At 42.8% G+C, this 27,385-nt stretch overlaps 1 protein-coding gene and 1 long non-coding RNA gene across 3 annotated transcripts in view; one reads left to right on the top strand and one right to left on the bottom strand.

The window, feature by feature from the left end:
- The window catches only part of CSNK2A1 (casein kinase 2 alpha 1), a 57,798-nt gene extending 42,957 nt beyond the window's left edge, over positions 1 to 14,841 (bottom strand). The window contains exon 1 of one of the 2 annotated variants that reach the window (XM_006049567.3): positions 14,704 to 14,841. The gene's annotated coding sequence lies outside the window, so the exon portion shown is untranslated. The remainder of the gene's footprint in view (positions 1 to 14,703) is intronic. The other variant, XM_044927775.1, reaches the window with a different exon arrangement.
- Positions 14,842 to 14,975: 134 nt separating this feature from the next.
- Positions 14,976 to 26,891, top strand: LOC112578750. The gene is made up of 3 exons (XR_006544478.2): positions 14,976 to 15,834; positions 19,539 to 19,682; positions 26,071 to 26,891. It is a non-coding gene; the product is annotated as an uncharacterized LOC112578750 (long non-coding RNA).
- Positions 26,892 to 27,385: the final 494 nt, after the last annotated feature.

Here is a 27,385-nt window from a genome sequence, read left to right on the forward strand (position 1 = left end):
ATCATGGAGTAGTTCGCAGTATGCTTTCGGCCAATTAGAAAATACAGAACTGACTAAATTTATAGAAAATTTTCAATGATCAAGACCCTCCTCCCTCTACTCAACAGCATATGCTGCGCATCTCTCCCACTTAGCACTGCCGCTGTACTGTTGACACACCTGTCGCCCTAGCCAAACAAAGCTTCAAAGGCAGAGAGTATTGCCTTTGCATCCTCAGGAGTCTACCACTGAAGCTGACACACAGAATAGCATGCAGAAAATATCTGCTGGATACTGTGACACCTAAGCAATAAAAAACAAAGCAAGAGGTATAATTCTCCCAGACCACAGACAATACTATGTATGTATATATGTATGTATGTGTTAGTCGCTCAGTTGTGTCCAGCTCTTTGTGACCTCATGGACTGTAGCCTGCCTCTGTTCATTGGATTCTCCAGGCAAGAATGCTGGAGTGGCTTGCCATTCCCTTCTCTAGGGGATCTTCCCAACCCAGAGACTGAACTCGGGTCTCCTGCTCTGTAGGCAGATTCTTTGCAGTCTGAGCCACAGGGAAGCAGACAATGCTACAAAGCTACAATAATCAAAACAGTGTGGTATTGATACAAAACCAGCCATATGGATCAATTTAACAGAATAGGGCCCAGAGATAAAGCCACACACCTAGAGCCAATTAATCCTTGACAAAGCTGGCAAGAATATAAAATATTCTTTCTCAGCAAATGGTGCTGGGAAAGTAAATCAATGAAGTTAGACCACACCCTCACACTATGCACAAAAATAAATTCAAAATGCTTTATAGACTTAAACATAAGACACAACTCTATAAAACTCCTAGAAGAAAATAAAGGCAAAATATACTCTGACATGAATTGTACCAGTATTTTCTTAGGTCAGTCTCCCAAGGCAAAACAAATAAAAACAAAAATGGGATCTAATCAAACATACGACTTTGCACAGCAAAGGAAAACAACAACTAAAGAAACTGAAAAACCAAACCAAAACAAAACATGAAAAGACAATTTAAGGAATGGGAGAAAATACCTGCAAATATTTGCAAACCGACATGGGCTTAATCTCCAAAACATACAAACAGTTCATACAACTCAACAACAGCAAAAACAAACAGACCTTAACAGACATTTCTCCAAAGAAGACATACTAATGGCTAGAGCGTGCGTGCATGCTAAGTTGCTTTAGTTGTGTCTGACTCTTTGCGACCCTATGGACTGTAATCCACCAGGCTCCTCTGTCCATGGGATTCTCCAGAAAAGAATACTGGAGTGGGTTGCCATGCCCTCCTCCAAGGAATTTTCTCAACCAAGGGATCACACTTACATCTCTATGTCTCCTGCATTAGCAGGTGGGTTCTTTACCACTAGTACCATCTGGGAAGCCCAACAGATGGCCAGTAGATACATGAAAAGATGCTCAACATCACTAATTACTAGAGAAATGCAAATCAAAACTACAATGAGGTACCACCTCACACTAGTCAGAATGGCCATCATTAAAAAGTCTACAAATAACAAATGCTGGAGAGGGTGTGAAGAAAAGGGAACTCTCCTACCCTATAGGTGGAAACATAAGTATCAAAGGTAAGTTTGATACAGTTATTATGGAAAACAGTATGGAGGTTTCTCAGAAAATGAAAAATAGAATGATCTAGCAATCCTACTCCTCGGCATATACCTGGACAAAACTGTAATTCAAAAAGATATATGCAACCCTACATTCATAGCAGCACTATTCACAATAGCCAAAACATGGAAACCACCTAAATGTTGATCAACAGATGAAGGGATAAAGAAGATGTAGTGTATACACAATGGAATACTATTCAGCCATAAAAATGACATACGCAGCCACATGGATGCAAGATTATTAAAACTACGTGAAGTAAGTCAGAAAGACAAATATCGTACGACATCAGTTGTATGTGGAATCCAAAATATGGCACAACTGAACCTATCTACAAAACAGAGAAAGACTCATAGACACAGAGATCAGACTTGTGGTTGCCAAGAAGGAGGGGGGGAAGGAAGAGGGATGGGCTGGGAATCTGGGGTTGGTAGATGCAACCTACAACATTTAGAATGGATAAACAAGGTCCTACTGTATAGCACAGGCAACCATATCCAATCTCCTGGGATAAACCATAATGGAAAAGAATATTAAAAAAAAAAAAGAATGCACACATATGTAAAACTGAGTCACTTTGCTGTGCAGCAGAGATTGGCACAAGACTGTAAATTAACTATATTTCAATTAAAAAAATTGTGAAAAATGATAAATCATACAAATGTTACTGTATTAAAAATAATAAAAAGGGGAAACTGTTATTTGGACTAAACAAATTATTTCAAACTGGAATTCATCAATGAGATTGGAGGTCCATGAGTTCCCTAAAGTAATACAAAGTAGCGTGTACAGTACATTTTTTGAAATAAAGATCTGTAGCTTTCACTACAGGCTCAGATAAATCTGTAAACCCCAGGAGAATTAAGAATTGCTAAGTTAGACAAAAGGAGAGGTATATTTTTAACACTGCAAAATTATAAATTTTTAAAAGTTAACTTGATGGGAATTCTCTGGTGGTCCAGTGGTTAGGACTCCATGCTTCTACTGCAGAGGGTACAGGTTTGATCCCTGGTTGGGAAGAGGCTGCAGGCTGCACAGCATGGTCAAAAAGGGGCGGGGGAAGCTAACTTCATAATTTACATAAATATTAAACAATTAAAAATTTTAAGTATATCCCATTATTTCCGAAAGGAAGAGGGGAAGACAATGTATCCTAGGTTTCAATTTATGTTAAAGCAGGAGACCCATGCCTGATGAATGATTAACAAAGTGTCAGCTCCCAGAAAAGATACAGTGGCATTCAGAGTCAGATGAGGACACCAATTTTATACAAGGGAACTTGTTTTGCTTCACATTATTGCTTAAACAAATTTAAGAACTCAAATTTCTTCACAAGTGCCCAAACTCTAATAGTTTGGTCCCACATTTTAAAGTATAACCCCTGAATTATATGTGGAAAGGAAACTGCTTGAGGATCAGAAAGAAACACTTTAAAATGGTCTTTTCTAAACTTAAAATCAAGACTATTTTCAGATCAGCATCCCCTCGAACCTTAAAACTGTTAAGACACTCAATTACTGAACTTTCTCAACTAGCACTTACACGTAGCCTTTTAAAAACTCAAAACACAAAGAGAAAATAGTATTTGTAATAATGGATAAATGATCAAGACTTTTGGACTTAAGGTCACTGGTTTGGAGGCCCTGTACTCTGCCCAAATGGCCTGAAGTCTGAGGGGACCAAAATCTCAGCATATCTGTAACTCTCCCTGACATAGTCCACTGGCTGAAAAATTCTGATTTAACTAAAGAGATCATGAGCTGAATTGTCAAAATCCATGCAGTAGGCTGAGAAAACTATTTTCATAGTGTTCCTTTATTTTAAGAGATACACAATTCATCTTTCGCAGCTTTCAAGTACAGTTCACTAATATACTACCATTTCTTCTGGGAGGTCATCCATTCGGAGGTCACTGGCACAAGAAAACCAAAACAATAAACACAACCTAAACCTCCTAACCCTATGGCTTGAAAGAATAAGCCAAAAGAAAACAGGTCAATGGTGGAAATAAATGAAGATTAAATGAAGCGATCTTCTTTCCTCTATTTTAAAATGATTCTCCCTCATCTATCAAACTAATGCCATAAGTAATAGTGTTTTATTTTTTCAATTGGGGAAAAATACAGAGGTAAAAAAGTTAACAATTTAGCTCCTTGACAGTTCACCATACCCACTCCAACACTCAAATTCCAAGATCCCAAGAGCACACTGAAAAGCAAAACTACCTGGTTCAAAGCTAACTGTAAATTTTTTTAGATCTGTTAAGGGTCTGAATTTGGAATATAAATTTCACAATAACACCTGATATAATCCTAACAAGGGCTTCCCTGATAGCTCAGTTGGTAAAGTATCTGCCTGTAATGCAGGAGACCTCAGTTTGATTCCTTGGTCGGAAAGATCCACTGGAGAAGGGATAGGCTACCCACGCCAGTGTTCTTGGGCTTTCCTGTGGCTCAGCTGGTAAAGAATATGCCTGCAATGTGGGAGACCGGGTTTGATCCCTGGGTTGGGAAGATCTCCTGGGGAAGGGAAAGGCTACCCACTCCAGTATTCTAGCCTGGAGAATCCCATGGGCAGAGGAATCTGGCGGGCTACAGTCCATGAGATCGCAGAATCGGACATGACTGAGCGACTAACACTATACTACTCGCACATACAAATATTTCTGAATCATTTTGCTGTATATCTGAAACATTATAAGTCAACCACACTTTAATAATACCGAAATCAAACATCCCCAAGCAGTTTGATCTGAATTAACACAGTTCTACCTCAAACACTTGACATAAGCATGAAGTATAATACTGTTTCCAATAATATAAAATACAATAAATGGTGGGCAAAGAAGCTATCACCTGCATCTTTTTACCAGGCAACACAGTGAAATAAAGTCACAATCTGCTACTCTATTCCACTTGCCACCACCCTCCGGAACCAAAAGATCTGTTGTGACCTACAGTAATCTAAAGTATAACCCATATATGTATGTAATAACTATCATTTGAATGTCTCTTATAAGCCAGACATGGTATTAGATGTAGATGTCCATTTTAGAAATAAACATGGATTCAGAGGATAAATAACCTGCCAAATATCACAGGACTACTAAGTAACTGAGGCCAGATTTGAACCCAAGTCAAATATTATGTTTCAAAGCCTAAATAGGAATTAGTTTTACTAATTTAACACTATTTCCCCAATTCTGCACACTGATTCAACAACAACCTATCATTTGTAATATTAAAATGAAATGGATTTCTTTAAATTTGGAGGCAAGGTGAGGGGTGAGAGATTTGAGTTTCGACAATCTGGAGTCTTTGTTATTCTCTTACCTGAATGGGCTGGCCACAATGTCACAGTGGTATAAAAAATCAGATTTGAAAAGATGGGACAACTCCCAAGGCAGATGGCTATTTGTATTCATTCTATACAGAGTCATAAATATACAGAGGACTGTAAGTACTGATGAAGACAGGTTTCTGCTATGCCTAAAGGTGTGTGTGTATGATTTAAGAATACAGAGCAAAGAAAGCACGTTAGTGGATTACCTGAGTGAGCAAGACACAGAGATGTTAATGCAGGAAAAAGTTCTCCTCCAAACATATGCCCAACACACAATACACAAGTTAATTCCCAAACTGTGATCAAAGAACCATCAGGAATAAGATCTCTGATCTCAGGTTCACAAGTCCATAGGTGAGCAAACTTTGAACTTTCCCCAAGTCTGAGATGGAAAGTCACTTTTCTATCTAGAAGCAACAGAACCCTAGATTCACCAAGACTAGATAACACCCTGACCATGTTCACTGTAGATGAGTAACTGAGGCAATCTACACTGGGCATGAGTTACATACTGACCCACCCCTAAGCAGCAATTCAGTACCTCACCCATCCAACAGGCCACATCGGAAACAGGAAGTACAGGTCGAAAGGCCTCGCTGAAAAATAAGAACTCCTGGCAGCAGAAAATGAGAATCAAGAGTATAGGCACTGGCAATGAACACACAGTTGTCACTGACAGGGAAGGAAAAGGTACCTGGCATTTAATAAATTATCTCCTTTAATTTTCAGTTGTGAAGTCAAAGTCGCTCAGTTGTGTCCGACTCTTTGCGACCCAAATTCTCCAGGGCAGAATACTGGAGTGGGTAGCCATTCCCTTCTCCAGGGGATCTTTCCAACCCAGGGATCGAACTCAGGTCTCCTGCGTTGCAGGCAGATTCTTTACCAGCTTGAGCCACAGGGAAGCCAAGAATACTGCAATGGGTAGCCCATCCTTTCTTTAGCAGATCTTCCCGACCCAGGAATCAAAACAGGGTCTCCTGCATTGCAGGTGGATTCTTTACCAACTGGGCTATGATAACTAGCTGGTGCTTTAGTTATTAATCCTCACAAGAATATTCTGAGGTAAGTACTGACGCCCATTTTACAGATGAAGGAACAAAAGGCTAATAAATAAGTTGCCCAAGGTAGTTGTTATCCCAATTGCAGAGATGACAAAATCCAGGCTTAAGAGTTAAGTAAACTTGGTCACTAAACCCAACTTGGTCTCATTCCAAAGCTGAAGCTTTTCCCAACTATCCTGCTGGCTCCCTCCCCCTTAGTTCCCCCAGTAATCTTTTTTATTGAAGGACAATTTCTTTACAGAATTTTGTTGTTTTCTATCAAATCTCAACATGAATCAGACACAGGTATACATATATCCCCTCCCCTCCTGAACCTCCCTCCCCATCCCACCCCTCCAGGTTGACACAGATACCCTGTTTGAGTTTCCTGAGCCATACAGCAAACTCCTGTTAGCTATCTATTTTACATATGGTAATGTTAAGTTTCCATATTATTCTTTCCATACATCTCACTCACTCCTCCCCTCTCCCCATGTCCATAAGTCTATTCTTTATGTCTGTTTCTCCACTGCTGCCCTGTAAATAAATTCTTCAGTACCATTTTTCTAGACTCCATATATGTGCATTAGAATATGATACTTATCTTTCTCTTTCTGACTCACTTTGCTCTGTATAATAGGTTCTAGGTTTATCCACCTCATCAGAACTGACTCAAATGTGTTCCTTTTTATGGCTGAGCCCCAGTAATCTTAGTTAAAGAATTTCATTAAGATTCAGAAATCCTGAATCCACTGCCCACCAAATTTCTGCAGCTGTTTCAGAAACTATACCTAAGACACAAAGCCAATATAAGTTTTCATAAGAAAACACTCCAGAAAGCTGCTGCTATGGTTTCTCTGCCTTTTGGCTAAGATCAAGCGCAGAAAGCTGCCAAGTTACGACAAAATGACACTCAATTTGAAATTTGAGGTCAAGGACCATCTAGAGATCAGGTAGGCACAGCACCTACCTGAAATACACCAGGCACTCACGGCTTGTTTAAAGAATTAACATCATTTCACCGGTTATAAATCCAATAAGGTCAAATGGCTATTTTGTACTTTCTGATATGACATGATTAAATTTTTAGGAAAATAATTTATCCATTCATTTTAACAAGGTTGCTTTCTTAAAAACTATAGAACATTAATGAGATAGCTAAATTGAGAAATGCCCACTAGGGCATTAGTCATAACTTCAAAAAATTTCAAGTGTTCACTTTTCCAAGCAGATTAAAATGTTTCAGCTAATAAAAATCTGTCCAAAAAATCCACAAGACCAGAAAGTGTGAAAAGAAAAAAGTGGCCAATATAAAGGCATTTAAGACATGACACATATAAAATTATAAAACAGTATTCTAAGTATACCCCGGTGTTTAACCCTAAAACCCTCACTTCAGATAACACATACTTTCTATGCAAGAAAACACTATCATCACTAATGTAATAAAAGCTTGCCCACCATAGTAACTGTTGCTAAGTACATTTCTTATGTCTAAGGCTGAAAGACACACACTTTGTAGAAACCAGTGAAAAGTCACTCCTAGTATGATACTATTAATTCTCTCACCTTAAACTTTTAAAAAGATAATACTTGATTTCTATAATGTGAAGGAGAAAAAGTTTGGTCAACAAGTAGGTCAGCTGAACTCTGCCTTGGAAAAACTACCAATTGCCTATAACCCAATGTAAATATTTGTTACAATAACAGCAGTTCCTTTTTCTTAATAATTCTAGAGGAATTTTTTCCTTTGAAAAGCTAGATGGCTTAGATGTCTATTAAGGAACAACTAAATGATACAGTACCATTTTAAATTAACCATTTTAGGAGTTCAAAGAAATTTGGGTGTATGAAGACACTAACATTCTTGTGAAACAAACTTGGTCCAGGTCACCCAATGAATTAATTGTGACAGACCAAGGATCAAATCCAGCTTCTCATTTTAAATTAAGGATCAGAAGCATTACCTTAAAACAGTAAGTCCTTACCTAATCCAATGCCAAATCACGTAATTCTATTTCTGAACTTGTACAAATTGTACTGTAATATTTATGCAAAAGATGTCAAAAGTTGTCAAAACAATGACCATAAACATAACAGTTAACATCTTTTGGGCACTTACTGTGTTAGGTGCTATGCTAAATGTGTTATGTGTTACCTCAATCAATCCTCACAATGACCCCATGAAGAAAATGAGGCACAGAGAGATAACCTATGTAAGGTAAAATATAGAAAAAGGACATGATCGAGGTACACAGAGAATATATTCTTAAAGCCACAAATCCCCACTGCCTGGACCAGGATTCTAGGCCAGCTGTAGGACTGAGATACTTGGTTTAGTCACTTAACCTTCAGGTGGCCCAGTTTCCTTTACTCTAAACCTAAAAGTCACACAGATAATCACAAAAGTCCTTCATATCCTGAAATGCTCTAATTTTGTAATCATCTTTCTATTCAGGTAACTAACTCAAAGAGAAACTGTCTTATTTCCTCCACCCTCTGAAGTTCCCTTCACTAAAGTTGAGAGCCCACATTTTATGTATCTAATCAGTAACATACTGATAAACAACAAGAATGCCTTTCTTAAAAGTCAGAAGTCTTTTCTGCAATTATGATTCCAAAATCGTATTTAAAATTGTTTCGGCTTTTTTAGAAATTAATAGTTGATTTACGGTGTTACAGTAGTTTCAGGTGTACAGCAAGGTGACTTAGTTACACACATATACCCAAGTCTTATTTATGGCTGCTACAGGTCTTCATGGCTGTGCATGGGCTTTCTCTGGTAGATGTGAGAGCAGGCTATTCATTGTGGTTGCTTTTCTTGTTGGGGAGCAGAGGATCTAGGCGCACTTGCTCCAGTAGTTGCAGCATGCAGGCTCAGCAGTCATGGTGCATAGACTTAGTTGCTCTGTGGCATGTGGAATCTTTCCAGACCAGGGATCGAACCCGTGTCCCCTTTACTGGCAGGCATATTCCTATACACTGTACAACCAGGCAAGTCCCCAAATCTTATTCTTAACCCCAAGTGGCCAATGACAATGACTGGACTTCCCTGGTGGTCCAATGGTTGAGAATCTGTCTGCCAATGCAGCGGACACAGGTTCGATCCCTGGTCCGGGAAGTTTCCACATGCAGTGGGGCAACCTAGCCCGTGCCCTAGAGCCTGTCCTCTGCTACGGGAGAAGCCACCTCAATGAAAAGCCTGTGTATTGCAACTAGAGAAAGTCCATGCAGCAACAAAAGTCCAGCTCAGCCAAAAAAAAAGGCGGGGGGGTGGGGACAGGGAGAAAAGACCTTGTAACAATTTCGGGTTGGGGTAGGAAGTGTGAAAGAACAGACTACTGTACATAGGTGGTTATCAATTCCTAAAAAATAATCACCCATTTTCAGCTCTTCTAAAAAAACAGAAAGTCTTTAAAGGATTGTCAAATAAACTCAATGCTTTATTCAGCTAATAAAGATGAAGGAATTATCCAGGATGCTTATTACAGGCATGAAAGAATCATCAATTTATAGAAATTCTACCAAAATGGCCTAGAACTCTAGAATCTATGTTTTACCAAGCTGTTCATCTAGCCCCTTCAAACTTCATCTAATGACACATGCTTACACATCTAGGAAGTGTGTAAAGATGTGTAAGGATGCTTACACATTGAGGAAGAAGCCTGCTGCTGCTGCTGCTGCTAAGTTGCATCAGTCGTGTCTGACTCTGTGCGACCCCATAGACGGCAGCCCACCAGGCTCCCCCGTCCCTGGGATTCTCCAGGCAAGAACACTGGAGTGGGTTGCCATTTCCTTCTCGAATGCAGGAAAGTGAAAAGTGAAAGTGAAGTCACTCAGTCGTGTCCGACTCTTAGCGACCCCATGGACTGCAGCCTACCAGGCTCCTCTGTCCATGGGATTTTCCAGGCAAGGGTACTGAAGTGGGGTGCCATTGCCTTCTCCAGGAAGAAGCCTAGGTTCCACTTAACACCATTATTCTGTGAGGTCTTCCAGGACCAAATCTCCACTTTACAGAATAACCTCTGCTGTCTTTGTTCTCCAGAAAATAATCCCTGAAAGATTCTTAAAGTAAGCAAAACCCCTCTAATTAGTTTTCTTTCAAAATTCCTAATTAGTTTCCTATTGTCACTGCAACAAACTACCACAAACATCAGTTCAGTTCAGTTCAGTTGTTCAGTCATGTCCAACTCTTTGCGACCCCATGAATCGCAGCACGCCAGGCCTCCCTGTCCATCACCAACTCCCAGAGTTCACTCAAACTCACGTCCATCGAGTCAGTGATGCCACCCAGCCATCTCACCCTCTGTCGTCCCCTTCTCCTCCTGCCCCCAATCCCTCCCAGCATCAGAGTCTTTTCCAATGAGTCAACTCTTAGCATGAGGTGGCCAAAGTATTGGAGTTTCAGCTTTAGCATCAGTCCTTCCAATGAACACCCAGGACTGACCTCCTTTAGTATGGACTGGTTGGATCTCCTTGCAGTCCATGGGACTCTCAAGAGTCTTCTCCAACACCACAGTTCAAAAGCATCAATTCTTCGCTGCTCAGCTTTCTTCACAGTCCAACTCTTACATCCATACATGACCACTGGAAAAACCATAGCCTTGACTAGATGGACCTTTGTTGGCAAAGTAATGTCTCTGCTTTTGAATATGCTAAGTTGTCATAACGTTCCTTCCAAGGAGTAAGCGTCATAAAACAACACAATTTATTATATCAGTTTCTATAGGCTAGAAGTGAGGTAGGGTTGGCTGGATTCTCTATTTAGGGTCCTGCAAGGCCAAAAATCATGGTGTCTGTAGGGCTATGTTCCTTGGTGGAAATTCTGGGGTAGGGTATCTGCTTTCAAGCTCATTCAGATTGCTGGCTGAAAGAGGTTCCTTGTGGGCACAGGACTAAGGTCCCTATTTCCTTGCTGGTTGTCAGCTGGTGCTGATGGCATTCCTTCTTGTGCTTACCACGTGGCCCCCTCCAGGAATGGCAGGTTGAGTCCCTCTCATGCTTCAAATCTAACTCTAGCTGGACAAAGCTGTCTGCTTTCATGTGAACAGACTGGACCTACCTACCCAGAATATCCAGGATAACCATTTTGTTAGAATTCTTAACCCACAGTTATATTCGAAAAGTCCCTTTTGCCACAAAACAGTAACAAACTCAGATTCCAGGGGATCTTTGGAATAGAGTCCACCCTAATGGCCTCCAAAGACTCATACCTCTCCCAAATGCAAAAACCATCCAATTCATCATAAGGTCTTATTTCATTAAAGCATCAACTCAAAGTCCAAAAATCTCATCTAAAGTTCATCGATTCAAAACTCCCAAATCTCACCATCTAAAGCAGGTGTGGATAATACATTAAGTGCAACACCCTGGAGCACAATTTCTAAAAAAAACACCAAAAAAGACAACTAGTTATCTGCTCCCAATCTGTAATGCTGAGACAAGCATAAGGCAATAGTCAAAAACATTCCAGTTCAAACAGGGAATATAACTATAAAAGAAAGCAGGCAAAACATAAGGGAAAGTGGATCCATCGGTCCAAAGCAGTTTCAAAATGTGGGCAAACTCCATTACATTTCAAACACAGAGAAATCTCTTCTGTAACCTTCAGTTCTACCTCTTTGGGCTCTTGGTTCCAGCCTCTAAGTCACCCTTTTTTAAAAGAAAAGAAACACGTTCATATCTCTAGTTTTACCAGCCTGCTTCTTACTAGTGAAAAAAAATCTGGGGGAGGGGAGTGGTTGAGAGCCCCCCTTTAATTTCCTACTCTATGTTTTTCAATCAAGCGGACATTGTTTCTGTTAGTAATAAAATGCTCAAGAACTTAGAGGGCTTCACGTGAATTTCACAGGAGCTCACCATTAGACCTACATCTACAAATAAACCAATACTTCGCTTGGAAATCTCCTCAGCTAAACATCCAAGTTCATCACTTGTAAGTTTTCTTTTCCACATGACCTCAGAACACAATTCTAAGTTTATTTGCCACTATGTAAAAAGATCCTCTTTTCTCCAGTTTCCAATGTATACCTCACTTCCACTTGAGTCATTACTCTAAAAACAATCTGTTTCTAGGCCTTTTCTATCTCACGCTCCTCAAAAAACTGCTGGCCTCTTCTACTGCCACTTCCAACGTTTTTAGGTAAAAGTACCCTATTTCTGGTACAAAAATGTACACTAGTGTTCTACTGCTGCTGTAACAAAACCACAAACATGGTGGCTTAAACCAACAGAAATTTATTATCTCATAGTTTCTGTAGGTCAGAAGTTAGGTGGGCTTGGCTAGGTCTTCTGCTCAGGGTTTCACATGGTCAAAATCAAGGTGTTATCCTTGCTGGAAATTGGGGAAGAATCCACTTTCAAGCTCATTCAGGTTGTTGGCCAACTTCAGTTCCTTGTGGTTGTAGGACTGTGGTCTCCATTTCCTTCTTGGCTGTCAGCTGGGGCTGGTCTTTGTTACTAGAGGCTCCCTGCATTCCTTCTCATGCTTTCCATGTGGCTCCCTCTAGCAACTGCAAATGGAGTCCCTCTCATGATTCAATTCTCTCTGATTTCCCCTTCTGCCCCATCTCTCTTGACTCCCAGCTGGAGAAAGTTCTCTGCTTTTAAGGGCGCATGTGATTAGATTGGGCCTACCCACAAAATCCAGGATAATCTCCCTGTTGTAAGATGTTTAACCCTAATAGCATCTGCAAAGGCCTTTTGCCATGTAACATGTTTACAGATCCGGTAATTAAGAGTTTGGACATCCTGAGGGTGGTAGTGGTGGTCATTCTGCCCACTACAACTCCAAACCCTAAGTAAAGCTTTAAACTCAGTTCCCAAAGAAAAGTTCTTTCTCCAAGAGTGTGTGAAGTAAAGGTATATGTTCAGAGACAGAGACAACAGTAAAATCAAGGACTCATCCTGGAAGAGGCTGGCTAAGCAAAAGAGATTAAAAATATACTTGTTTCATCCCTAAACAGTTATGCAATTAACACACTAGATAGAAACTCACCCTTTGCTCTCCCTTAAATGTGTGCTTCTCTTCTCTACTGTATTCCATATAAAAGGATATAACTAGACATATTTGGGTTTTGCTTTTTAAAAAAAGTTACCCCAGGGTGACCTAATTTTGTAATCAGTTGATAAACTTACCTAAGCAAACCTGAAATATTTTCATTCTTCAAGGCACACCCCCTCCTCCAACAGCAAATGAAAGTCAAGTATTTCAAAGTCACAGAAGGACAAACCTGTCTAGGTAAAACTGCAGGTGAACTTTTAAAAAAACCACGAGGGAGAACTAGCATTGGTCCCGGTCTTTCAGCTCAAGGTCCACCAAGACAGTTAAGCCAAGTGACTTAGAACAAAACACTACAACAGCTACAAATATAATATTCTGAAGCCTTGCCTTACTGTCTGATTATTGACCACACACTTTACCTAGATTGGAGGAACCTCAAATATACCAAGTAGGCCCTTTAAGAAAAGCGACACGTAAGGTCTATCGAGCACTCACGACCTGCCAGGCACTGTAGTAAGCACCTGACACAAATTATCTTATTCACTCACCACAAACTTCTCCTCTAAGAAATATTATCATCCCCATTTTACAGACAGAAAAACAGAGATTTAGAGAAGTTAGGTCACATAGGGAAACAGCAGTGGCACTTCTAATTGGGAATCCAGAGATGTACTGCCACTCCTTAGATGGAATGGACTCTTCCGACTCTTAGAAAAATCTTCCCTTTCTAGCTTTCTTTCCATTTCCTCTCTGCACGCCCACTTCTCATAGAATTGAGCAGTTGAAAAGGTAATCAGGCCTCCCCAATTAATTTGCCACCTCCTTGCCAGAACTCTTTCCTTCTCACAATAGCAAGAGCCAAGAAGCAACTTCTCCTGACCTCGACTTTGCTTCCCAAAAACAAACTACATAAGCTCCACCCATCACCTGCCAAGGCAAGAAATGTTCCAACGCTGCAAAAACAAAAACACAACCGAAAAACAAAAATAAAAGTCCTACTCTTCAGAAGGTCACAAACTAACATGTAAACTCAGCCAATCTTTCATTCTATGTACCTCTCCTCTTCCACCCAAGCTCCCAACTAACCCTTAACTCCAACTCCACCCGTTCTGCCCCACTTCTAGGTTCCCTTCCCCTTTATCTTCAATGACCTAGCCCCGGGTCGCCTCCACCTTGCACCCCAGTGTGCAGGTGGGAAGCCCTGCCTCGCCCAGAGGGACCTTAGGAGGCCCCCACTCCAGCAGCTCTGCTCCACAGGAAGGTCCACCCCAGCCTACACTGAGGGCATCAGTCCCCTAGACACCCTCCCCCAGCATCCCCCCCCCTGCGGCCCCACCCCTCAAGCTCCCTTCCCCCTCTGGCGACCCCCTTCTCCAAGTTGCCCCCTAGTTCCCGCCCCAGTCCAACCCTCTCCCCAGCCATAAGCTGGACTCGAGAGACAGCTCCCATCCTCACATCAGCCTCTGCCCCCAAAGCTTCCCTCCCCGCCCTGGGGAGTGGCCCCAGGCCTCTCCGATGAGCTGCAGGGGCCTCGGATGGTGAGGGGGGAAGGTGGGGGGCAGGGGAAGGCGAAGGGCCGCTCCGGAGTCTGCTGGAGGCGTGAGAGGCGGCCGCGCCCCGCTGTCCCGTCTGGGCCCACCCGCACCCCACAACGACCTCGCCTGGCAGCTCCCACAGTACCTGGGGTGGAAGCGGCAGCGGCGGCGGCCGCGCTCCCCTCTTCTCACACAGACAATATGGCGGCGGCGGAGGAGGAGACACACGGCTCGGCCGCCAGCCGCAGGGACCAGAGCGAGGCTGCAGCCGTCGCTGCCGGAAGCGGAAACCCCCCTCCGACCGGGAGGCGGGGAGGGACCGCTTCCGACTCCTCCCCCAGCGGAGTCTCGCAGAGTGCGGCCATGCTGGGATGTCTCATTGAATCCCTAGGGGTTCAGTTCTGAACTGCGGCGCAAAATGGAAGGCATTCTTATCGTAAATCATAATAAGGAGACTTGCAATAATTAAGCGAACTTTATTGCAGTACCTGTACGAGCTGACGAGAGAGAGAACACTAACCTCCCCCTAAGTGTACAATTGGTTTGACCTCAGGTAAGATGGCGGTCCCTAGGTTTCCTGCATTTCATCCAGTTGGCAAGTCCTGCAGTCTGCAAGCCGGTCCGCCTTTCGTGAAAAGAAGCATGCGCGACCTGCAGAGCTGGAGAGCGAAGCATTTTGGGAGTTGAAGTCTCCTACACTGGTCCCTCGTCTAGGCTCGGGGTTCCAGCGGCACATTTTTTTCTGCTCACACTTCGAGTTCCGGGACAAGTGAACGAAAGTTGGACCCCAGGAGTGGGGTGGCGCAGGAGTCGAGAAGTGACGATACTAGCCCTCTGGACACTTAGACCCAGTTCCTGCTCTTACAGGAGTCCTAGCCAGAGCTGCCCTAGCCAGAATAAAATATTTTCTCTCTTCAATCTGCCTCTCCACCCCACTTTCCCGGGCAACCGCCCCAAGGCAGGTGTAGGACACTTTCTGTTGTGCAAAACTGATTATGACGTCCTCTTGGTTGAACATCTCCCAAGACTTTCCTTTGTGCACCAAAAAAGAGCGCAAGCTCTTCTCTTAACATCGGGGTTTCTGCATAATTTGGACACTACCGCCATCCTTTCACCCCCCACCGCCCCAAGCCACTTCTGCTGCTCTCATAAAAATTTCCTGAGGCTCCCACTCACTAAAACTGCAGACTGTTTCTGGATTTCTTCTGTGTTGCCTCCCTCCCTTTGCACTGGCAATTACTTCTGGTACTACCACCTCCTTGACCAGCTAACTTCGGTATGTCCATTGAACCAATCCAAGGATCATTACCTCTGGGGTTCTTCCCTCCCTTTGTTGTTCAGTTGCTAAGTTGTGTCCGACTCTTTGCGACCCTATGGACTGCAGCCCACCAGGCCTCCCTGTCCTTCACCGTCTGTGGCCTGCTTCTTCCATCAGACTGTGACCTTCCAGTGGACAGGGCTGAGTCTGATGGTCACCCTGTTCTGTTCCCTGCAGGCCCTGCTGAAAGCTGGTGTGTGTGTTCCTGAGGAATTCAAGTGTTAGCCTCACCTTTGGTGGGGCAGAGGTGTGAGGTCTGGAACAAGGGTGAGAAGGCTGGGTTATTTTGGTACCTGTTTTTATCCCTGAACTGCCTCAGAATAGCTGCTTGACCCAGGGGATGGGCCTCCCCACCTTCTCCAGCTCTCCTTTCACAGCTCTTCAGCTGACTGGCACTTCTGCTGTCAAAGAGACAGTCTCCTCCCCTCCTGGGATGGAGTGGAGGCAGCTGCAGTGGTGGCCTCAGGGAGGTGGCTGTGACCTTTTCTGGGCCTCTTCTGTCTGTCAGAGAGGTCTGTGGCATTTGACCTCAGTGGACTGAAAGTCCACGGTAATGACTCTCCAAGTGCCCTCATGCTAGTTCAGTTCAGTTCAGTTGCTCAGTCATGTCCGACTCTTTGCGACCCCATGGAGTGCAGCACACCAGGCTTCCCTGTCTGTCACCAACTACGGGAGCCTACTCAAACTCATGTCCGTCGTGTCGGTGATGCCATCCAACCACTTCATCCTCTGTCATCCCCTTCTTCCGCCTTCAGTCTTTCCCAGCATCAGGGTCTTTTCCAATGAGTAGGTTTGCATCAAGTGGCCAAAGTATTGGAGTTCAAGCTAGTTACTTCTGCTTTATGAGTCTTAGTTTCACAGGTTAAACAAGATGATTCTAGGTTTCTGTGACGCTATCTTCCAGGAAATGAGGCCTTCATTTAGCTTTTCAGGTGTCTTTCCACTCTCTGGTTCCTTTTCCCTATCTTTACTCACATTTATTCAGTTCATAGCCTTTCATCACTTGCCATGAGACAGATAGTGTTCTAGATGCTGAGAATGTGGTATGAGCAAGACAGATACCAGTTCCTTGTAAAACTCACCTAAAGTGCTAACAGATAATGCACAGGTAAACAAGCGAACAAATGCTATGAAGGAAAAAGATAAGTAGGTATGAGGGGAGAACTTTAGCTTGAGTGGTTCAGAAGGTCCCTCTGAGGGAAAGACAGAACAAAAGTCCTGAGGCAGGAAAGAGCTTGATAAGTTCGAGGAAAGAGGCCAGGGCAGCCAAAGCATCCTGAGCGAAGGAAAGAAGAGTAGGAAATAAGGTGGGAAAGGTGGGCAGGGCATTCAGGCCATGGTTAGGAGTCTGGAATTTCATCTGAAAAGAGTAGGGGTAGGTCCCAGGGTGTAACCGTCACGAGACCTTTTCAATAATCTCAGCAGCTCCCACAGCCTCAGTTCTTCATTCTACCCAATTCCAGCCTCCATGTGTGATGTCATTCAGAGGGCTCACCCAGACACACACATGTAGGTCACAGTTGAGACCCAACCCCTGCTATCTTCCAGGCCAGCCTGGTATAGGTCTCTGATTCCAAAAAGTCCTCAATCTCCAATGTTCAGTAGTTATGGCGCCTCCAAAAACAGTTATCTTTAATACTAATTCCTCTTGTCCCTCCATAGTACAGCTCTCAGACTAAACTTTCTTCAAACAATAACAATAGCCACAGCCCTAGTTAAAATGTTCACAGTACTTGTCCTGTGCCACACACTGAATGTTCATCATCTCATTTTATCCTCACATCAGCCGAGTGAGGTAGGAACTAAAAGTATCCCACTGTACGGAGGTGGAAACTGAGGTTCAGTCAGGTTGCAGGACATGCCCAAGGTCACTTAAGAAATGGAGCTTACATTCCAACCAAAGCCATAGGCACTGCATAAGAACCTCAGCATATCAACTTTCTATTGCTGCTTAACAAATCATCCCAAAACAGTAATTTAAAATGACAGTAATTTTTTGCTTATATTTGTGTGGATTGGCAACTTGGACATGTCTCAGCTGGGACAGCTCTTTTTGGCTGTACATGGTTTTGCCTGGGCTTACTGCTGCATTGCAGTCAGTTTGCAAGTCAGCAAACTCATTGGTCAAACATATATGGCCTCATTCACGAGTCTGGCAGATGGCTGGGGCTGCTGGCTTGAGAGTTTAGGTTCTTCTCCATGTGGCTTCAACAAGCTAGCTCAGGCTTCCTCATGATGGCCTCTGAAAGGAAAAAACCAAAGCAACAAGGCCTCTTGAGGCCTAGGTTCTGAAGTGCTCTGAAGTGCTATAGCATCATCTTCACTACATTTTATTGATCAATGCCTATCACATGTCCAACTCAGATTCAAGAAGACTAGAAATAGTCTCTTGATGGAAAAGACAACAGAGTCATATTGCAGAGTCAAGTATGTGGGGTGGGGGAATCATTGTGACCATCTTTATGAACAACACAGCACACTAAGTGACCATGGGTACAGAACTGGTTACGTAAATTATGGTATAGCTAGACATGGAGCTATTAATAGGGACAGCTAATATGTTTTGAGCTCTTAATATGTCAGACTGTACAAGATGCTTTATGTGTATTAACTCATTTAATCCTCATAATGGCTCTGTGTGACAGGTACATGTTTATCTGCAGCTACAAATTAAATACACCAAGTCTCAGGTTAAGCCACGTGTGCAAGATCCCACAGCTAGTAAGTGGCAAAGTCGTTAAAAGTGATTTCTGGACATAGAAACCTGGCCTTGCCATACTAGTATGTGATAAAAAGCAAGAGACAAAAGTTTGGTGAGAACGCATTTAAAAAAACTTTTAAAAACAGGTATATGTATAAGTATTATGTGGTTTTGGACATAGTTCAGGAAAGATTTACCATAAACTCTTAATGGAACTTATTTCAGGAGAAAGGAAGAGGAGGAAACTTTTACTTTAAACACTTTTGTCTGCACAGTGTGAATTTTTTGTTTGATTTTTTTCTTTGTACAACAAAGATAACTTTATTTCTACATGTAGCAAAACGGAAACAAATCCACACACATAAAAAACAAACTTTCGGTAACCAAAGGGGAGTGGGGGAAGAAATGAATTAGGAGTGAGAGATTAACGGGCTTCCCAGGTGGCGCTAGTGGTAAAGAACCCGCCTGCCACTGCAGGAGACTTAAGAGATGCAGGTTATATCCCTGGGTTGGGAAGATACTCTGGAGGAGGGCACGGCAACCCACTCTAGAATTCTTGCCTGGAGAATTCCATGTTCAGAGAAGCCTGGCAGGCTACAGTCCATGGGGTTGCAAAGAGTCGGACATGACTGAGCAACTGAGATTAACAGATGCACACTATCATATATAAAATAAACAAAGATTTATTATGTAGCATAGGGAACTATATTCAATATCTTACAGTAACCTGTAGTGGAAAAGAATCTGAAAAAGAATATATATATATAAAAAACTGAATCACTTTGCTGTACGTGTGAAACTAACACAATATTGTAAATCAACTATACTTCCATTAAAAAAAGAAAGAATCCTGAAAAAAAAGGCAATCAGTATATTATCCTAACAGGAAACAAATACAAAAGTTATATGTCATGCTATATCCTCTCCCCTTTCTTTCTTTCTTCTCTTTCTCTCTTAACAGATAAGGAAACTAAGGCTCAGAGAGGTCAAATAACTTCTCCAAGATTTACTACTAGTAAATGACAGAGCTGGAATCCAATCAAGTTGGAGTCAAGCTTACACATGCCATGTATCTGAGACCAAGATGTTTGGACTTTCTCTGAAGGTGATGCAATGCCACTGAAAACTCTTGAGCAGGAAGGGAGCCGTGTGCAGAGCCCATGGGAGAGGGAGAGAGGAGGGGCCCCTGCAACAGTCACACAATTTGAGGTCAGAATTGACAAGGGGCTGGGCTGGGGTAGGGTCAGAAAAGGAAAACAGGGACTCCCTGGTGATCCAGTGGTTGAGAATCCACACGGCAATGCAGGGGACATGGTTTCAATCTCTGGTCAGGGAGGGAACTAAGACCCCACATGCCATGGAGCAACAAAACCCGCTAGCTGCAGCTACTGAAGCCCATGCACTCTGGAGCCCACAAGGCACAACCAGAGAGCCCGAGTGCACGACTAAGACCTGATGCAGCCAAATACATATTTTTTTAAAAATCAGTAAATGTAAGAACCAAATGAAAGACAGAAGAGACAAGTACACATATATACACAATGGAGTATTAGTCCACCATAAAAGAATGAATTGCCATTTGCAGCAACATGAATGGACATAGAGATTATCATACTAAGTGAAATAAGTTGAAGAAAGAGAAATATTATATGACATCACTTATTTGTGGAAATTAAAAATAACACATGTGTGTATGTATGTATGCTGTATCTTTCTTACCTATTGGTCTGTTGATACTTAGGTTTTTCCCATTTCTTGGTTAAATAGTACCACTATGAACATTGGGGTGCAGCATGACAAATCTTGCAGCAAATTAGATTACTATTCAATGATTCAGTCTCTCCCCCAGTTAGGACTGATTGATACTCTCTGTTGATATTAGATGTGGCCATGCAGTTTGCTTTGGCCAGTGGAACGTGGATGAAAATGACAATGTGCAAGTTCAGCCTAGGCCTTAAGAGATCTCTCATGTTTCCAACTGCCTCCTTGGAATTTCCGTCTCTGTCACAAGGATGGGGCTGTCATTAGTGTATTCCATCTTTTGAAACAGTGTCAATCAAAGTTGCCATAGAAAAGTCTGGGATAAGGATAGTTTCGTAGTTTAGTGTTTTGTTTGTATTATTATTTTTGGCTGACTGAGCCACACAACTTGCATAATCTCAGTTCCCTGATCAGGGATTGAACCTGGGCCCCTGGCAGTGAGAGTGCCGAGTCCTAACCATTGGACTGCCAGGGATTTCCCAGTATTAAATTTTAGGTTGTATTTTTGTTTATTTATTTAGCTGTGCCAGGTCTTCATCACCGCGTGTGGGATCTCCAGTTTCTGTTGTGGCCTGTGAGCTCTTAGCTGCAGCATGTGGGATCTAGCTCCCTGACCAGGGATCAAACCTGGGCCCCCTGAATTGGGAGAGAAGAGTCTTAGCCACGGGGAAGCCTCCAGGGAAGTCTCCTCTTTTGCATGTATTATTTTTTTTTCCCATGAACTCTTTCTTTTTTGAATGTCAGGAAACTAAACAGGTAGGAAGAGAATGCTCTGTGTCAATGTAGGAAAGCAATAGTTTCTATCTAAATCCCTAACATCAAATCCAGAAGAATAAGAGACACATGTAGTAGTTAAACCCAGCAGAGCCCAGCTGAGATCAGCCAAACCCCAAATGCAGGGGAAGAGGGAGAAATCAGCATTTGCTGCCATAAGGCATGGGTATTTGGGATGGTTTGTTATGTAGCATTACTATTATGCTATACCCACCTCTGAAGGCCCTTGTTAGGATTAAATGAGTGATAACAGCATATGCGTGCTCAGTAACTCAGTTGTGTCTGACTCTGCAACCCCATGAACTGTATGCAGCCCGCCCGCTAGGCTCCTGTCCATGGAATTTTCCAGGCAAGAACACTGGAGTGGATTGCTATTCCATCTCCAGGCATTCTTCCCTACCCAGGGATCGAACCTTCATCCCCTGCGTCGGCTGGTGGATTCTTTACCACTGCACCACCTGGGAAGCCCCCGAGTGGTACAGTAAAGCCCTTAAAAATATGCTGACATATAACAAGAGTAAAGTCAGTGTGAGTGATTATTATGGGGGTGCCACTGAGAACAGAGAAGTGCCTGTTCTCACAGGTCTCATGCTTTGTAGAGAGATATGTGCTCTGTCAGATGGTGATGAGCACTATGGAGGAAAACAAGGCAGGGAAGGGAGAAGGGGGTGCTATAGTGTAAATTCAAATAGATAGTCGATGGAAGCCTTGCTTAAGGAAACACGGAAGAGGTGAGGCAGGGAGTCACAGGGGTATATGGGAGTAGATTGTTCCAAGCAGAGAATAGGCAAAGATCGTGAAGTGGACTCATGCCTGGTGGGTTTAAGGAAAAGCCAGTAGACAGGATGGCTGAGCTGAATAAGCAAGGGAAAGATGATGTCAGGGAGATTCCCCTGGGACTAGTTCATGCACACCTTTGTGGGTCATTGTAAGGACTTTGGCTTCTGGTATGAGTGAGGTGGACCATGTTGGAGAGTTTTGACCAGAGAAAGGACAGGACTTAATTTGCATTTTTACAGGATGTCATCTCTGTAACTGATGTGTGTAGAACAAATGGGATATGAGTGAGCTGAAGCAGAGAGACAGATAAGAGGCTGCTGCCACAGTCCAGACAAAAGATGGTGATGGCTTGAACCAAAGTTTGACTTTGGGATTATTATGAAGGTAATAAATGGGGTTATTATGAAACTAATATACATTTTGGAGCAGATTGATGATGGAGTGTTTGAGAAAGAGGAATTGAAGATGACTCCAAGGTTTTTGCCCAGAAGAATTGCAAGAAGGAATTTGCCATTAACTGAGATGTGGAAGCCTGTAGAAGGAGAACTTTTTTTTGCAGGGGAAAGGAGAGGAGAATTAGCAGTTCTATTAATATCTGGAACTTGTTAAATTTAAGGCACCTATCAGATTTCCAAGTGAAGAGGTCTAGTTAGAAGTTGCATTTATGAATCTGAGCCCAGGTTGGAGTTATAATTTTGATAGTTGTTATGGACTGACTTGTGTCTCCCCAGAATTTGTGTCAAAACTCTAACACCCCGATGTGACTATGTTTGGAGATAGGGCCTTTTAAAAAGGTAATTACGATTAAATGAGGTCATGAGGGTAGGGCCTTAATTCAATAATCCTTAGAAGAAGACGAGGAGACATCTGAGTGGCTCCTCTGTCTTTCTCTGTGTGTATGTGTGTGTGTGCAGAAGACAGGCTGTGTGAAGGCACACAAAGAAGGTTGCAAACCAGGAAGAGAGTTCTTACAGAAACCAGCCCTACTGGCACCCTTATCTTGGACTTTCAACCTCCAGAACTCTGAGAAATTTTTAAAAATTCTGTCTTTAAGCCCCTCAGTCTGTGGTATCTTGTTATGGCAGCCCGAGTAGATTAACACAGGAGTCATCATTGTGGAAAAGCCATGAGGCTGGGTGAGATCTCCAACAGAGTGAGCATAGACAGAGAAGAGGGCAGGGCTAAGGACTCAGACCCGGGGGCCCCAACATTAAGAAACAAAGAACTAAAAATGGAGCCTGAGATAGAGCAGCCAGTGAGGAAAATGGCCTGGGAACCAAGTGAGGAAAACATTTCATGGCGGGGAGAATTTATGAACTGTGTCAAATGCTGCTGAGAGGTCCAGGAAGATGAAGATCAAGAACTGATTTAGCCAAGTGGAGGGCATTGTTACTTTGAAAGGAAAGAGTGTAAATAGAAAAATGGGAGCAAGAGTCTGATTGGAGTAGGATTAAGAGAGTGTATATAAGATTAAGGTATAAACACACACATACATACATACATATACACATAAGGGAAAGGAAAGCTCTTAACAGTAAAAGGACAACTAGTAAATGTAGAAAAAGAGGAATTAGAAATTTACCATTTGGCAACCGTTCTAGTAGTAATTGTTTCAGGAGAGAATCATTAATGGATATTGCAATAATGGATTAAAGTTTGACAAGAAACAGGATATTTGCATAGTCCTGGAGTATCTCCTCACAGGGTACTTATTAATCACAAAGGGTAACATTGTAACTTTACAGTGAAGAAACCAATCAAGTGAGGAAGTAAAGAATCACCAGTAATGGGGCAGATTGACCTGTCCCTCATATGACGCACTGAGAGGGATGCAGCATACTTTCAGTGGCATTTCTGTTAAAGTGCATGGCTGAATCACGAGGAAATGTTGTTCAGTCACTAAGTTGTGTCAGACTCTTTGTGACCACATGGACAGCAGCAGGCCAGACTTCCCTGTCCTTCACTATCTCCTGGAGTTTGCTCAGATTCATGTTCATTGAGTTGATGATGCTGTCTAACCATCTCATCTTCTGTCACCCCCTTCTGCTCCTGCCCTCAATCTTTCCCAGCATCAGAGTCTTTTCCAGTCAGTCATGGGCTCTTCTCAGGTGGCCAAAGTATTGGAGCTTCAGCTTCAGCATCAATCCTTCCAACCCCTTCATGGTTGATTTCCTTTAGGATTGACTGGTTTGATCTCCTCACTGTCCAAGGGACTCTCAAGAGTCTTCTCCAGCACAATTCAAAAGCATCAATTCTTCGGCATACAGCCTTCTTTATGGTGCAACTCTCACATCCATCCATGACTACTGGAAAAACCATAGCTTTGACTAGACCGACCTTTTTTGGCAAAGTAATGTCTCTGCTTTTTAATATGCTGTCTAGATTTGTCAAAGCTTTTCTTCCAAGGAGCGAGGATCTTTGAATCTCATGGCTGCAGTTACTGTCCTCAGTGATTTTGGAGCCCAAGAAAATAAAGTTTATCACTGTTTCCATTGTTTCCCCATTTATTTGCCATGCAGTGATGGGACCAGATGCCATGATCTTAGTTCTTTGAATATTGAGTTTTAAGCCAGCTTTTTCACTCTCCTCTTTCACCCTTATCAAGAGGCTCTTCAGTTCTTCTTTGCTTTCTGCCATTAGGGTGGTTTCATCTGCATATCTGAGGTTATTGACATTTCTCCTGGTAATCTTGGTCCCAGCTGGAGCTTCATCCAGCCTGGCATTTTGCATGATGTACTCTGCATATAAGTTAAATAAGCAGGATGACAATATACAGCCTTGATGTACTCCTTTCCCAATTTTGAATCAGCTCGTTGTTCCATGTCCAGTTCTAATTGTTGCTTCTTCACCTACATAGGTTTCTCAGGAGACAGGTAAGGTGGTCTGGTATTCTCATTTCTTGAAGAATTTTCCACAACTTGTTGTGATCCACATGGTCAAAGCCTTTAGCATGCAGTCAATGAAGCAGAAGTAAATGTTTTTCTGTAATTCCCTTGTTTTTTCTATGATCCAAAAGATGTTGGCTCCAGCTTCTACATCTGGAAGTTCTCAGCTCATGCACTACTGAAACCTAGCTTGAAGGATTTTGAACATTACCTTGCTAGCGTGGAAATGAGTGCAATTGTGCGGTAGTTTGAGCATTCTTTGGCATTGCCTTTCTTTGGGATTAGAATGAAAATTACCTTTTCCAGTCCTGTGGCCACTGCTGAGTTTTCCAAATTTGCTGCATGTTGAGTGCAGCCCTTTCACAGCATCATCTTTTAGGATTTGAACTAGACTAGCTCAGCTGGAATTCCATCACCTCCACTAGCTTTGTTCATAGTGATGCTTCCTAAGGCCACTTGACTTCACACTCCAGGCAGCCTAACTCTGCAACAAGAGAAGTCACCATGGTGAGAAGCCTGCATACCTCAACTAGGAAGTAGCCCAGCCTCACTCACCACAAGTAGGGAAAGCCTGTGTGTTGCAACAAAGACCCAGAACAGCTAAATAAGAATAAAAAGCAACACATAAATATTTGGGCACAATATTGTCACAAAGTACAGTCAGTCCTCCCTATCCAAAGATTCAACCAACCTCAGACTGAAAATATTTGGGAAAAAAAAATTTTTTTTTTTCTTCAGAAGGACCTAAAAAGCAAAATGTGCATTTGCCACACACTGGCAACTATTTACCTGGCTTTGGGACTTCACTGGAGGTGCAGTGGTCAACTCCTTGCTTCCAATGCAGAGGGCCTGGGTTTGATCCCTGGAGGATCCCATGGTGGAGGAGCCTGGTGGGCTAGTCCATGGGGTCACTAAGAGTCTGGATACGACTGAGTGACTTCACTTTCACTTTTCACTTTCATGCATTGGAGAAGGAAATGGCAACCCACTCCAGTGTTCTTGCCTGGAGAATCCCAGGGACGGCGGAGCCTGGTGGGCTGCCATCTATGGGGTCGCACAGAGTTGGACATGACTGAGGCGACTTAGCAGCAGCAGGGAGCTAAGACCCTACATGCTCCAAACTGCAGCCAAAAAAACAACAACCATCACCACCACCACCACCACCAAAATACATGACATTTACATTGTTTTAGGTATTATAAGTAATCTAGAGATGATTTAAAGTATATGGGAGGATGTATGTAGGGTATATGCAAATGCTACACCATTTTATGTAATTTTATATATCCACAGACTTGAGCATCTGTGGATTTTGGTATCTGCAGGAGGTCCTGGAACCAATTCCTCCAGGGGATGACTTGTAGTTGGGAGGGCACGATTGTAAGCGGAATCACCGTGAATCTGTGGGCTGAATCAAGAACTCCGACTACTCAAACACCACAACTGCATGGCTGTGATGGTCCAAAATGTGAGTGCCAGCTCTAGGTAAAGTTCCGAAACAAGTGCAACCTGATCTATTCCCAACTTATTTGCTTTCTTGGCAGATTCACTGTATATTAAAACCAAGCAAATACTGTGTTGGAAAAGGCAAAATTGTAGACAATAAAAAGATCAGTGGTTGCCAAGGATTTGGGAGAAGGGCAGGAGGGATGAACAGATGATACATGGGCATTTTTAGGGCAGTGAAACCCTTCTCCATGATACTGTCATGTGAATACAGGGCTACACATTTGTCAAAACCCACAGAACCTTGCAACATAAAAAAGCGAATCTTAATGTAAACTATGGACTTCCGTGAATAATGATGTGTCAGTATTGGTTCATCAGTTGTAACAAATGTATCACACTAATGCAAGATGTTAAAAATAGGAGAAACTGGGTTTGTTGGGGGGAGAAGTATGGAGGTACTTGGTGTAATTTCCGCACAAATTTTCTGCAAACCTAAAACTAAAACAAAGCCTATTAAAATGAACGAAACAAAACAAGCCTCCCAGAATTCCCTGGCAGTCCGGTGCTTAGGACTCCATGTTCCCTCTGCCAAGTGCCGAGGTTCAATCCCTGGGCTGAGGTTCAATATCTGGTTGGGGAACTAAGACCCCACAAACCTCATGGCTCCACCAAAAAAGCAAAAGCAAAGCAACAACAACAAAAAACGCCCCCTGCCCCGCCCCCCCCCCCCCCCCCACACACTCTGTTTTCTGTGAAATAGAATTTAGTCCCAGGCTCAGATTATTAAAAACAAGATTTTCACCTATGCTAATTAATAATGGAATGTTTGAATACCGCATTCGACTTGGGATCCATTGCAGAATGTCTGCACTCCTGCTTCCTCCTGTTCTTTGTCCAGGCCACACCCCTATCAGTGGTGCCGCCCAACACCCCTGACAACACTGCCCCATTTGAGATCTTGGAACTGGATCCTTGCCCTCTGTTCCTTGATCTTGAAGAACATCCTTTAAAACTCATAAGTGCCTCTTGCTGACCTTGGGTGACGGAGGCTTGATGGCCAGATTGAAAAGTCTCCCTAGGGGCTTCCCTGGTGGTCCAATGGTTAAGAATCCGCCTTCTAATGCAGGGGACACAGGTTCGATCCCTGATCAGAGAAATA

The sequence above is a fragment of the Bubalus bubalis genome, chromosome 14 (genome assembly GCF_019923935.1).
Source record: "Bubalus bubalis isolate 160015118507 breed Murrah chromosome 14, NDDB_SH_1, whole genome shotgun sequence".
In the NCBI taxonomy this organism is placed as follows: domain Eukaryota; kingdom Metazoa; phylum Chordata; class Mammalia; order Artiodactyla; family Bovidae; genus Bubalus; species Bubalus bubalis.